This window comes from Schistocerca cancellata, chromosome 8 (genome assembly GCF_023864275.1).
Source record: "Schistocerca cancellata isolate TAMUIC-IGC-003103 chromosome 8, iqSchCanc2.1, whole genome shotgun sequence".
Taxonomy (NCBI): Eukaryota; Metazoa; Arthropoda; class Insecta; order Orthoptera; family Acrididae; genus Schistocerca; species Schistocerca cancellata.
In genome coordinates, this window is record NC_064633.1 from 573,053,349 (window position 1) to 573,068,266 (window position 14,918).

Here is a 14,918-nt window from a genome sequence, read left to right on the forward strand (position 1 = left end):
TCTTCTCTGAGCCTGCTCACATAGACCTCCATGGTGCATCCCTCATCCACAGCTCAGTCTTGACTTATCATAAGCTCCAAAAGACAGCTCTGCCTAAGGCCCTCCACTTCCAATTCTTCTCCACTCTTGCCTCGTTTCAGGATTCAGAAGCAGTGTGTGCTGATGGTTTGATGATCGCCGGCCACACTGACTTTACTTATGCCCATTTGGGATGTAATGAATTCTGCTCCTTGATGGTTAGCTGCAGTGTTTTCTCTGCAGAGTTGGTAGCTCTCTCATTTGCTCTTGAGCATATCTGTTTCTGCATCGGTGAACCCCGCCTCATCTGTATCGACTGCTTGAGTAGTTTATAAGCTCTTAAGCGCTGCTACTCTTGCTATCCCTTGGTTCTGACTATCCAGGATTTCCTTTTTGCCCTCAAACAGTCGGGACGCTCAGCGATCTTTTTCTGGACCCTGAGTCGAGTTGGGTACCTGGGAAATGAACTCGCTGAAATACTGGCTAGATTAGCTACCCCACTTCTTGAGATCGGTATTCTGGCGCCAGAGCTTTGATCGGCATAATGCTGTCAAGTTCTAAGTATTTGAAATACGGATTGCTATATTCTGACTTGCCAAACAAACTATGGTTGATAAAGAAGGCCACGAATGTGTGGAAGTCCTCCATATGGGCCTTCCACAAGGTCTCCATCGTAATTTGTCGGTTCTGCCATACTTGGCTGATTCACGGTCATCTCCTCTGTCGTGAGGATCTGCCGCACTGTCATTGTGGTGCCCGTTGCATGGTGGTCCACATTTTGCTGGACTGTCCTAACCTAACCTAGCTGCCCTGAGGCAGACCCTTAACTGACATGCTACCCCTGGTGTTAGCAGAAAATGCCTCAGTGGCTGAGATTGTTCTAAGTTTTATTCGTGAAGGGGGTATTTATCGCTCTCTCTAAGAGAGAGCACTTAAACCTTGTCGGCTCATTTAGGCATTGGCAGGGCGCCTTGTTGCCTACTCTACCCTGACCAGGTAATGGCTATCTGGTTTTGGTGGTCTGCCCCAGCCCTAGTCATACCCGTTCTTTTGCTCCTCTTCTCTTTATCGTGTGTTCTGTCTGACTTCGTTCTCTATTTTGCTCCCTCGCCCGTTTTGTATCGCTAGTCTTTACTGTGCATTGTTGGATGGGGTGCCTCTCGTAAGTGGCAGGCGGTATGCCCTATCGCAGTTTCTGCCTTTGAGGTCCTCCGGCTGCTCCCTGGACGAGGCACCTCGCCTGCTTTTCTTCCTTACCTCCCTCTTCCTCTTGTCCCTTTCTCTGGTGTTCGTTGACCTTCAGTAGACCTTGGAGTTTTCTTTCCTTGGATTTCGTACACTGGGCCCTTCTTTTGTGTGTAGCTTTGTTGACTTTTCTGTTCCAGGTTAGGGGGCAGATGACGTCTTAATTTGGCCCCTTGGATCATTATACCATTTCGTCAGCTTTTAATATAATTTCACTTTCAGAGCCTGTTGTGAGATCATTTGCAAGACTGAGTCGGTCTGGTTCTGTCAGGGTCCGTGACCCGTACGATGTATGCAACTGAAGCGTCCACATGCGTTAATTGTACTGTGGTGGTGGACCCAATTGACTGGGTGCACGAACACTTGTTGTGGTATTAAAGAATTGGTTGATGGTTCAAAGGAATGCTTAAATTTTACTGTGTTTAGAAATTTTACATTTTGCTTGCTGCTGGTTGCTGTCTTCTTGTTTGTAAGAATTAACCTACATTAATTGTACACAGCCACAGTCTCACCATGTCAGTTTTAGACAAAATAGAATTAATACATGTTTCCAAAGGCCACTCTGCCCTTACTGGATCTGGTTCCCGCTCCACTCCTGTACGTGTAACACCACGAAGAAATCCTCAGTCCAGTGTGATCAGGTGGGTCGGTAGCCAGTTACCGGTAGTCACGCAGCCACGGCCGGCCAGTAAAGGCGCAGGCCCGAGGCCACGCCCGCGACACAAAGGCGGCCAGCCACTCGCCGGCCGGACGGAGCGGCGCGCGCCGTGAATTATGCACCGCGGCTGCCGGGCAACCGGCCCTCGCCCAGCTAGCTACCCTCATGCGAGGTGCGCCATGGCGCCCGTATCCTCGAGCCATCCTATGATTATTTCTAGGCTACATTTAAAACCCACGAGAACCTACACGCCAGCTGTGGTTGTTCATACAGATACGGGTCTCACGTTTGCATAGAAGGGCTGTCCGGAAGCAGAACAACGGAGGAAGGGGGGACGGCTACAGGGGAAAATGAAACGGCACTAGGTTAATCTGTTTGGAGCTTCGATTACGAGAAAACCACAATGGTTCTCTTTCACCTACAGCAGCTCATAATCAGCCAGACGACTGAAAAGCGCATAAAACGTCACATACGTTCTGTAATAAGGTTATTATTTGAGTAAATCTCAACGTTGTTGACATTCATCGCGAAATTTGTGCTTCATACAGACCGAATGTGATGTTCGTCTCTAGTCGATATGGCACAAAAAATCGACGAATATTTTCTTTAGAATGAGCTTCTGACGATACGACGACAACCGGACAACGTTTCATAGATTTCTCGGAGTCTTTTGCGTGAAATCGTGACGACATTTAGGGCAGCACATATAAAGAGATAGGAAATATTCTTACATCTAAATGGTTGTCATTACAAAAGTACGATGCCACTGCAGAGACACGAAGAGGGTCTACGCTTGGTGCAGTTGACTCTCAACATAAACAAACGTAACTTGCTACGCTTTAAGCCTTTGACATGTATGAAACAGTACTTATAAATTTTTTACAAAATTTAAATTTACGTCTGCTTGAAGATGAGAGTGAACTAAGAATGTGTGCGCCTTTTTGCAAGTACACAAATTGTTGGTTTGTTTTAAACCCAGGACCGTTTCACCACATAGAAGATACACTACTGATAAAATTATTGCTGTCATTTTGCGATGTCTTACAAAGTAAAGAGACAGTATTAAGTTTCTAACGAAATTCGCAAAGCATCGCTACATCCGGATTTACTATGTGACAAAACAGATTGTAACTTTCTTACTTTATATATAGTATTACGATTTTTTGATATACTTTGTCCCTCTGCATCATGCTTGTAAGATCTGTGACGTAGTTTCGTTGAAAATATAATGTTGTCACGTAGAAGAAGGTGTAATTAGATGAATGACGAACACTAACTTCACTTAACGAAGGTTTATTCAGCACTTCCACATACAAGAGCGCGGAGCGAACTGCCTCCGGCCAGAACATATACAGCTACAGAACATTCCAGTACAATGATTCTTGATATTTGTGGATACTCCTAGAAGGTACTCGAGCCGAGTATAGAAATTAAAATTGTACAGTCCAGGTGAGTTTTGAACTCACGACCCTCCATGCAACAGTTCAGTATCATAACCACTACACCACGGTGCTACTCAGCTTCTTCTTCTCTTCCATTCCTTCGTCCATCTTAGTTGCCATTGAGTCTTCTCCACCTTTCAGTCAGGCCCGCAAGCTCGTGTCTCTGGAAGAATCCCGCTTTTGGTGCCCAGCCACCAGCCTACATGCACTCCTTGTCCTGTCAGCTAACTGCTCTGATCTCCCAGAGCACTCACCACTGCCCCTCGCTCAGCGAGCCGGGTGATCGAAGTGTCACAGTCTTCCTTAACCAGTTGGCCGGTAATGCTTTTCGCGAGTGAAAAGGATTCACTGTACTTTTTTCTTCTGCACACGAGTCGTCGTTGCTTTCACCACTCACAGTTATTTTATTGTTTTGTGAATAAGGTATATGATGCGCATTGAAAAACAAATTGCCGAACATAATCGTGTAAGAAATTATATATTGTGCTTTATTCCAGTATATAATGTAACAACGAATGTTGTTTATTTAATATTTAACTCGCATATCGCATTTGGAAATAAACAGCTCTATAATGAGGAGATATTGCGGAGACTACTATAAAATTTTCTCAATGGTAACAAAGATGTTTTTCTTCTTCGTGCAATAGTAATAGTGGTTTTGTTACATGCCTCGGTCCGTAGGAGACAAGACAGCATGGAAGACCGTCCTCTTTTATAGAATGCATGGGCATGTCTAGGCAATTCACTATCGTGATAATTAACAAAGCGGCTGGTCGACTGCCAGAAAACGATCTTTTACGTCGGGCTTGCGAGTCCGCTGACGATAAGCTAAAATATGCGCCATCACGCAGGAGGCGTGAAAGCTGTGAAGCTTATATGTGCTGACGTAGACAGTGTCTTTGTGACAATTTCTTTGACGTGTTGTTTACTGCTTTTTTTGTAGCACAGTTTTGTCTTATAGAGCAGTTCATATTCCATGTTTATGTGGTTGCCTTCATTTGCAAGACTTTGCTTCGTCTGAACGTGCACTGATAGTGATGTTCCTCAGATCCCAACCTAAATGCGTCAGCGATGCGGAAAGAGAGCTGTTTGTCAGTGCTGACTATTTCATCGGTATTGCAGTGAAGGGACGAATTTCTTGTTTTGGTTTATCACAAGTGTGCAGTCGTGCGATTAACTTGAAATTCACCACGTCTTATTGAAAATATTCTGTGTAAGAACAGCATAATTTCGCTCATGATAGAATCATTGCGTCTTCCTTGCGAGAACACAACGAGTAGTCTGGTTTTTCACTTGACCGATGTAACCGACACACATGCGGTAAAGATCATTCCTCAGGAACCAGCTCTGATTAATTAAGTTACGCAACGGAATTTGATAAAATTTGATGTTATGGGGCCCTTACAACTGTTTCCTCAGTGGGTCTTAACTGATCATGACTTGTGCCTATGGACAGTGGACATGGGATTCATAAAGTAAGAAAGGAAATCGGCGAGTAAAATACTTCTATAATTTATTCCACAACATCCACATTAAATCTTGAACAGGTTAAACATTCGTTACTAACAGTTTCAGTTCATTTTAATGCCGGTAACTAACTGTTGTCAAGGCTCTGAGATGAATGGGGATTGCAATTTGGCTACGATGAGTCACTATTATTATTATTAAATCGCGATGTTAGAAGACAAGTATGCAGTGATAGCAAGGTGTGGGGTTGACAGCGAGTGAAGACAAGCACATTAATGGGGCAGAACGACCAGTAGGGGGTCTGCCGCTACCTTAAAATTTAACAAGTTATCGCGCCTATCCATTCCTAACATGCTGTTGCAATGATTTCTTACCGACAGCAGCTGTCTAACCATAGTAGCGTGCTTGAAGGAGCCCTCCATCTCTGTGTGCTCCCCTGAGTCCGCCTGCCTCTGGATCTCCGTACTTGAAAGTACGTGTCCAAGCCCAAATGTGTGCACCAAATTACTGAGCCAGGGCTACTGCCTGTTTTTCGCTCGCAGCACCCTTACAGCACAACAGTACGTCAACGATACTCTACGCCCCTTCTTCTTCTTCTTCTTTTTTTTCTCTGTGGATAGCTGTTGTGGACTTGCAGCAAGGTAATACTCACTCGCACATGGCGAGATTTCCTACGATTTTTTTCCATGGTTGCCAAGGGCTCTCCCCAATTGAGAATGTTTGGACCATTTTGGGCAGGGCCATCCGCCCATCTCGGGATTTTGACTATCTAACGCGCCAATTGGACAAAATTTGGCACGATATCCTTCAGGAGGATATCCAGCAACTCTGTCAATCAGTGCCAATCTGGATAATTGCTTGCATAACGACCTGAGGTGGACCAACGCGTTATTGACTTGCTCAATTTATGAAGCTCGTTCTCTTGAATAAATCATCCAGTTTTTCTGAAATTGCAATAATTTGTTTGTCAGTACACGGCATCCGCTTCATCCGGAGAAGAGGGGGCTCCGCTGCTGCGTGTCGGTCTTGCAGCGCGGCACGCTCACGCTCACCCTCACCCTGTTCAAAAGTTGGCCACGCGGGCTGGGCTGGGGGAGCTCAGTTGCAGGGGCTGGCTCTTCTCTTGGGAGAGCGTCTGGGTTGCCCAGTTCTGTCTGTCTGTCTGTCTCTGTCTTCCGACCCGTGCTTCTGACAGGCACTCACGAGGACCTGTGTTCTTTGTCTGAGGCTTTTCGTGAACCGCAGGCATCTCACAGCGGGCTGCGTCCTCTCCACATCTGACGCCGTGTCCCGGAGCACATGAGAGGCTGTAATGCCAATTAGCGACTAGACTTTCTGCTCCAGTGTTGGTTTCAGGCAATATAGCGTGCGCCACAGCTTGTAAAACAAATGTATGCACAACTTAATTTGAAATTCACGCGCATTCAGCGATGTTCGTATCTTAGAGGAAACGTTGCAGCGCGGCACATCCAGCCTTCGGTTGTCAGGCGTCACATGCCGACAGAGTGGAAATAAGATGCTGTATCTATGTGGCATGCATTGTGGGTTTCTTTTCTTGGATAAATGTGTTTAATCTCGACTTGGAAAAAAAAATGCGGGTGTCTTGACAGCACAGAAAGTAGCTGGTTTTCTTCGCAGACGGGAGTTTTGCTTCTGAAAATGAGTTTGAAACGAGTCTGCAGTTGTCATAAAATACAAATTCTATTACGAATTAAATTTCTGATTTGGACAACCGACGTGACGATATCCAGAATCAGAGACAATTTTCAGTGTATTATATAATAATTTTCATGTTCGGAAATTCAATCCAAAGTACAATTACTTGAACTCTGCAAAGACAACATATTGGAAATGGATTTTAGTGGACTCTCCAGTGTTATGTAGGAAGGCTCTTAATTAGTATCTTCTGTCAGAACAAGCCTGGGGAATGCTTGTTTCATTTGCCACAACTTACAGGTGTGAAAGTGGATTTTCGACTACGGTAGCAATAAAAACAAAAGTGATGAACTGAATGAATAATGAACGTGACTCATGTTTTGCAAGGACCATACCGCGAATGAGAAGTTTGTCTGGAGAAAACACTACCATCCGTCTATTTTGATCAGTGATTTATTGATTCACAAACAATTGAATATGGTTTATTTGAAAGTTAGCTAAACGCTATTTTTCTTCCGATTTTATAAACGGGAATGTTCCGACACTTTTTCTCAGTCCGAGTTCTACTTTATTGTGATTATTGGTTGATACCTGATCTCATTCGGGAACATGCTCTTATAACGTAACACGCTGCTCGCTAGCTTGGGAGACGGGGAAGTGAGTCGTACCTGAATCGCGTCCGCACGCGAATTAAAAATGGTTCAAATGGCTCTGAGCACTATGCTACTTAACTTCTGAGATCATCAGTCGCTTAGAACTTATAACTAATTAAACCTAACTAACCTAAGGACATCACACACATCCATGCCCGAGGCAGGATTCGAACCTGCGACCGCAGCGGTCACGCGGTTCCAGACTGAAGCGCCTAGAACCGCACGGCCACACCGGCCGACCGCGAGTTAAAAGGGGCTAGTATAACGACTGGTCTGAGTGTACACGGGCCTGCCAAAGTGTGGTTTCTAGGTGGTTTCCCACGCTTGTTTAGACAAATGCTGAGCCGGTCCCCAAATTTCATCTGGCAAAGGTAGGTATCCAGGCGTGGAGTTGGCTTCATGAAACCATCTGTGCGGTGATGATGTAGGTTAGGGTCCTAGGCATCTCATCCTGCAGCCTTAACCCTGACGGGCCCTCGCTAGCGAGTGGTCGAAATGCTTCAGATGGCTCTGAGCACTATGGGACTTAACATCTGAGGTCATCAGTCCCCTAGACTTAGGACTACTTAACCCTAACTAACTTAAGAACATCAGACACATCCATGCCCGAGGCAGGATTTGAACCTGCGACAATAGCGGTCTCGCGGTTCCAGACTGAAGCGCCTAGAACCGCTCGGCCACAACGGCCGGCAGCGAGTAGTCGACGAAAACAAAAAGTTCGTAATTTGGAGTGATATTTTAGAGCCTTAAAATTGGTAACAGTATGTGTGTTGGCGTTCTAGGAAAAATTTGTGAATGTCTATGTTCTTAAATTTATTACACATTCATTAGGAACTGTCATAAATTTAAGAACATAGACATTCATAAATTTTTCCTAGAACAGCATACGGAAGCATGTGCAACAGAATTAGAATTTCACAAAAAAATCCTTCATAATACTAAGGGTATATCGAGCACCTGCAGGTAACTTTAATCTGTTTGTAAACCACCTTGAAGCTGTACTGGCCCATTTAACAACCAAAAACAAAGAAATAGTGGTTGCTGGTGATTTCAATGTAGATTTCCTTAAAGACTCTCCCAATAAGAACTTATTTGAGTTAGTAACACTATCATTCAACTTCATTCCCACTGTAAAGTTCCCCACTAGGGTAGCCAATTGCTCACAAACAGCCGTGGATAATATCTTTATAGACAAGTCTAATGAACAAAATTATATTACAAAACCAATAGTCAATGGCCTCTCAGACCATGACATGCAGTTCCTTCTGTTAAATGTTAATACTGAACAGGATATAAAATCTGTTAAATCTGAGCTCAAGAGGGTAATCAATAAGCCAAAAATTGATTATTTTAGGGCACTCCTCAGAGACATTCAATGGGCTGATGTTTACAGTGCTCATGGCATAAATGAAAAATACAACACTTTTGCTATACAGTGCTTACCTTATTCGAACACTGTTTTCCCCAAAAACTTACCAAGGTTAGAACGAAGTCTGCAAAGAAACCATGGATTACTCAAGGAATAGGGGTATCTTGTGAAACAAAAAGAAAACTGTAACTGCCAATCCCAAACAGTTCTGATATTGATGCTATAGCACATTACAAGAAATACTGCAATATATTAAAGACTGTAATACGGACATCAAAGCAAATATATTACAAGGAAATTATAGTCATATAACAAAACAAAATAAAGACCATATGGGATATAGTGAAGGAGGAGATCGGAAGAACCAGACATGAAGAGGGACAAATAGCATTAAGAGTAAATGATACATTGGTGACAGATGTGTATAGTGTTGCAGAACTCTTTAACAAACATTTTATAACTGTTCCTGGAAAGATGTGGTTGTCAGGTACTGTAGATGCTGTTATGGAATACCACAGACCAGACATTTCAAGTAACTTCCATAATATAAATTTGTGAAGTTATTCACATGAGTACTAAAAGAAATCAGCTAAATTTCGATTACGTGGTAAGCCACTCAAATCTGAAGGCTGTAAATTCAACTAAATACTTAGGATTACGATTACAAATAACCTAAATTGGAACGATCACATAGATAATATTGTGGGAAGAGCAAACCAAATACTGCGATTCATTGGTAGAACACTTAGAAGGTGCAACAGGTCTACTTAAGAGACTGCTTACACCACGCTTGTCCGCTCTATTCTGGAATATTGTTGTGCGGTGTGGGATGCGCATCAGATGGGACTGACGGATGACATCGAAAAAGTACAAAGAAGGGCAGCTCGGTTTGTATTATCGCGAAATAGGGGAGATAGTGTCACAGACATGATACGTAAATTGGAATGGCAATCATTAAAACAAAGGCGTTTTTCGCTGCGACGGGATCTTCTTATGAAATTTCAATCACCAGTTTTCTCCTCAGATTGCGATAACGTCCTATATAGGGAGAAATGATCATCACGATAAAATAAGAGAAATCAGGGCTCGCACAGAAAAATTTAAGTGCTCGTTTTTCCCGCGTGCCGTTCGAGAGTGGAAAGGTAGAGAGGCAGCTTGAAGGTGGTTCATTGAACCCTCTGCCAGGCACTTTATTGTGAATAGCAGAGTAATCACGTATATGTACATATGACCCCCACTACCCCAGCAGAAATAATGACCATCATAAAATCTTTAAAATCAAAAACACAGAGTGGGTATGATGAAATATCAACAAAGTTAATTAAAGAATGTGATTCTGTGATTCTTGAGTTTCTCCCGGCGTATTTGATAATCAAAATATCCACGGGTATGCTGCCGGTCTATAGTGTCCAACGGGCACAATATTTCGGCGATCAAACATGTCGCCATCATCAGGTGAACTGACGGACTGAGCTCCTGTGAACGTGCCGGCACGGAGATACGTACGCTATGGCTGCTCAGAGGGAACTGGGTTCGGTCGCGGCGGCGGCCGATTTAAATACCCTCCGCCCGCGGCGCGCTCCCTCCGCCGTCCGCGCCCAGCGCCACGGTCGCGCGGTGGAACAGATTGCGACGGCGTCTGAGATGACGTCGGTGTGATGGCTCTGTCCGCCGTGGTCGTCACAACTATACGTCTGCTCGATTTACTCTTGATTAACCCGATCGCTGGTTCCCAAGCCTTGCTAAGATTATAGCCACAGTCCCGGTTTATGAGGTCGTCATTGGTGCGAATTTCGATGGCCTCTCTAACAACGCTGTCCCAGTATCTCGACGTCTGTACCAGAGGAAATACGTCGTGAAACTTGTCGTGCGTTGACGAAATCCAAGCCGATGAAGTCAAATATCAGCAGTAAAGAGAGGGCGGCCATTCGTGATCTGAGGGAGCGCTCTGAAATTGTTGTCTTACCAGCTGACAAAGGCAATGCTACAGTTGTTGTCTCCCATAAGGACTACACTGATAAGATGCAGAGCCTGCTAAATGACGATTCCTACCGGAAGATCAGCGTTGACCCTACAAGGAAGGTGGAGAACAAGACGAGGGCGCTTCTCAAAGACGCAGATTTACCGGAGGGTGACGCTAAGAAATTGTTACCGCAAGGTCCGGTACCGCCTAGACTATATGGACTCCCGAAGGTTCACAAAGAGGGGGTACCATTACGCCCCATTGTCAGCAACATCAGGGCACCTACATATTTGTTGGCCAAATACCTGACGGGAATATTAAGTCCTTATGTGGGTAAATGCCCTCATCACATCCGTAATTCCGTGGATTTTGTTAAACGCCTTGATAGCTTCAGGTTGGATGAGTCAGATATCATGGTGAGTTTTGATGTCGTTTCCTTGTTTACGAGGGTACCCCTGCGAGAGTCACTAGAATTGATTAGTCAGAAGTTTAATGAGAAGACCACTGAACTTTTTAGGCATGTCTTGACTTCCACGTATTTTCTTTTTAATGGAGAATACTACGAACAAACGGAGGGAGTCGCCATGGGTAGCCCACTCTCACCGGTGGTAGCGAATTTGTACATGGAGAACTTCGAGGAGGAAGCCCTGTCGTCATCCGTATGGAAACCTACTTGCTTTTTCCGTTACGTGGACGACACGTTCGTCATCTGGCCACATGGTATGGATAAACTCCTTGACTTCCTTACACATCTAAACTCCATACACCCCAACATCAAATTCACTATGGAGACTGAAACGGAGGGTAAATTACCTTTCCTTGACGTCTTGGTCAAGAGAAGGGCTGACGGCACCCTAGGTCATGGGGTGTATCGGAAGGCTACGCACACTGATCTGTATTTGCATGCAGACAGCTGCCACCACCCTTCACAGAGGAATGGGGTACTTAAAACTCTAGTACATAGGGCGCGCACTATCTCTGACGCAGAGAGTCTACCCCAGGAATTGGAACAGCTGAGAACTGTATTTCGAAAAAATGGGTACTCAGAGTGGCAGATCCAACGTGCTCTCCGCCCAACCACTGCAGCACAACTTGTTGAGATGGATGAAGTCACGAGGGAGGAGGTAGGCACTGCATTTATTCCATACACAGGCGCACTCTCGGGGAAAATCGCCCGCATTCTGAAGAAACACCGGGTCGGAACTGTGTTTTGTCCTCCAAATAAAACTCGTGCACTGGTGGGGAGCGCCAAAGATGACCTCGGTTTGAGGAAGGCCGGCGTGTACCAGATTCCGTGTCAATGTGGCAAGTCGTATATTGGTCAGACGATGCGTACCGTCGAGAATCGATGCCGTGAACACCAGAGGCACACTCGACTGATGTATCCGAGCAAGTCGGCGGTCGCTGAACATTGTTTGTCGGAAAATCACGCCATGGAGTATGACCGCACGAGGATTCTGGTACAGACGTCGAGATACTGGGACAGCGTTGTTAGAGAGGCCATCGAAATTCGCACCAATGACGACCTCATAAACCGGGACTGTGGCTATAATCTTAGCAAGGCTTGGGAACCAGCGATCGGGTTAATCAAGAGTAAATCGAGCAGACGTATAGTTGTGACGACCACGGCGGACAGAGCCATCACACCGACGTCATCTCAGACGCCGTCGCAATCTGTTCCACCGCGCGACCGTGGCGCTGGGCGCGGACGGCGGAGGGAGCGCGCCGCGGGCGGAGGGTATTTAAATCGGCCGCCGCCGCGACCGAACCCAGTTCCCTCTGAGCAGCCATAGCGTACGGATCTCCGTGCCGGCACGTTCACAGGAGCTCAGTCCGTCAGTTCACCTGATGATGGCGACATGTTTGATCGCCGAAATATTGTGCCCGTTGGACACTATAGACCGGCAGCATACCCGTGGATATTTTGAATGTGATTCTGAGTTAAGTAACATATTACGCTATCTGTGTAACCAGTCGTTTATCAGTGGAATATTTCCTGAATGGTTGAAATACGCTGAAGTTAAGCCAGTGTTTAAGAAGGGAGTTAAAGAAATAGCATCAAATTTCTGTCCAATTTCACTGTTGCCAGCATTCTCAAAAATTTTCGAAAAAGTAATGTACAGTTGGCTTTATAACCATCTTATCTCAAATAACATACTGTCAGTCACAGTTTGGATTTCTAAAAGGTTCTGATATTGAGAAGGCTATCTACACTTACAGTGAAAATGTACTTAATTCATTAGGCAAAAAATTGCAGGCAACTGGTATATTTTGTGATCTGTCAAAGGCATTTGACTGAGTAAATCACAATATCCTTTTAAGTAAATTAGAGTATTATAGTGTAACAGGTAATGCTGCAAAATGGCTCAAATCTTATATCTCTGGCAGGAAACAAAGGGTGTTATTAGGAAAGAGACATGTATCAAGCTATCAGGCATCATCCAAGTGGGAACTAATTACATGTGGGGTCCGACAATGTTCCATTTTGGGCCCTTACTTTTTGTTGTGTATATCAATGACCTTTCATCAGTAACATTACCAGATGCCAAGTTTGTTTTGTTTGCCGATGATACAAACATTGCAATAAATAGCAAATCAAGCGTAGTCTTAGAAAGATCAGCTAATAAAATATTTGTGGACATTAATCACTGGTTTCTAGCCAATTCTTTGTCACTAAACTTTGAAAAAACACACTACATGCAGTTCAGAACTTGTAAGGGGTGTCCCACGAGTATATGTCTAACATACGATGACAAGAAGATAGAAGTAGTGGACAGTGTTACATTCTTGGGATTACAGCTTGATAATAAATTCAACTGGAAGGAGCACACCACAGAACTGCTGAAGCGTCTTAACAAATCTCTGTTTGCAATGCGAATTTTGTGAGACATAGGGGATATAAAAATGAAAAAGCTGGCATACTATGCTTACTTTCATTCCATAATGTCACATGGGATTATTTTTTGGGGTAATTCATCAAGCCAAGCTAAAGTTTTCCGGGCACAAAAAGTGCAGTATGTGGTGTGAACTCAAGAACATCCTGCAGAAGCCTGTTTAGGGAACTAGGGATACTAACTACTGCTTCCCAATATCTTTATTCCTTAATGAAATTTGTCATTGAAAATATATCACTTTTTCAAACCAACAGCTCAATTCATGGAATCAATACTAGAGATAAGAATAATCTTCGCAAGGATTTAAAGTCACTTAGTCTTGTACAAAAAGGTGTGCATTATTCAGGAACACACATTTTCAATAACTTGCCAGCAGCCATCAAAAGCTTAACAACCAATGAAATTCAGTTTAAGAGAAGCCTAAAGGATTTGTTGGTGGCCAACTCCTTTCACTCCATTGATGAATTTCTCAGTAAAACCAACCGATTTGTGTGTGTGTGTGTGTGTGTGTGTGTGTGTGTGTGTGTGTGTGTGTGTATATACTTCTGCGCAATTTCAGTGCAGTAATGTGTTCATTGTAAATAAGTATTATAGTAGTTGTACTACATGTTTATTACCTTATAAATAAATAAACTTTTTTATTTTAAATTCAGTGCATTAGTATTTATAAAATGACTTTCATATAGTGTTCATTAAAAATGACGATCATTCCACATGGGACCTGTGAAATGGTACATTAGCTTATGTGTTTTAGTTGTAAATATTTGTCATGTATTGTTGTTTTTCTGACATGTTCCACAGCCTGGAGGACCTCATCACTATAGGTCAATTGGAATGAAAGTAAATCTAATCTAATAAATCTAATCTTGTGTAGTGGTTAACGTACGAGTCTGAAGTGCGGAAGGTTGTGGGATCGAAAGGTTGTGGGATCGGAATCTCGTAGGCTGCTCTAATGTTTTTTTTTTATTTTTAAACCTTTATGACAATTATTTTGATCATTACTTTAATCACTTAATTGGCTTACATGCGTTTTTTTTAAAATTTCTAGCCCTTCGTCACGTCATTATAATCATCGTATTAACTTTTTCATTTCTTCCCTTTCTGCTTCCTATCATTCTTATTTCTTTTGGAGTAATTGTGCAGGTTATTTTAATTATTTTCATTTATGTAACATAATATTTAAACATTCGAAAATTCCGATCAGTCGGTTAAAAAATAAGAGACGAAGAAATCTGTTTATATTAGCTGTGAAATGGTGCCAGAAATGTGTTTTTCGTGGCGTACAAGTTGTACTATTTTATGGTAATCATTACGCAGACATTTAAAGCATTAAATCTCGTTGCATTGTGGACAAAATAACGTAGATGATGATTCAAAGGAAAGAAGGAATTATAAATAAAACGCGATTAAAGCAAAATAAGGAATGGAAGTTAATGAGTGCAACGATATGGATTAACATGAAACATAATCAAACAGAAAAAATTAAATCAAAATTAATACAAAAATAATTAAAATCACACGCGTAAAGATTTCAAACGAAAAAGAGACAATTA

The 14,918-nt window shown here is 43.3% G+C and overlaps 1 protein-coding gene across 1 annotated transcript in view; it reads left to right on the forward strand.

The window, feature by feature from the left end:
* The window catches only part of LOC126095017 (myotubularin-related protein 6), a 411,731-nt gene that overhangs the window by 184,785 nt on the left and 212,028 nt on the right, over positions 1 to 14,918 (forward strand). The window lies entirely within an intron of this gene.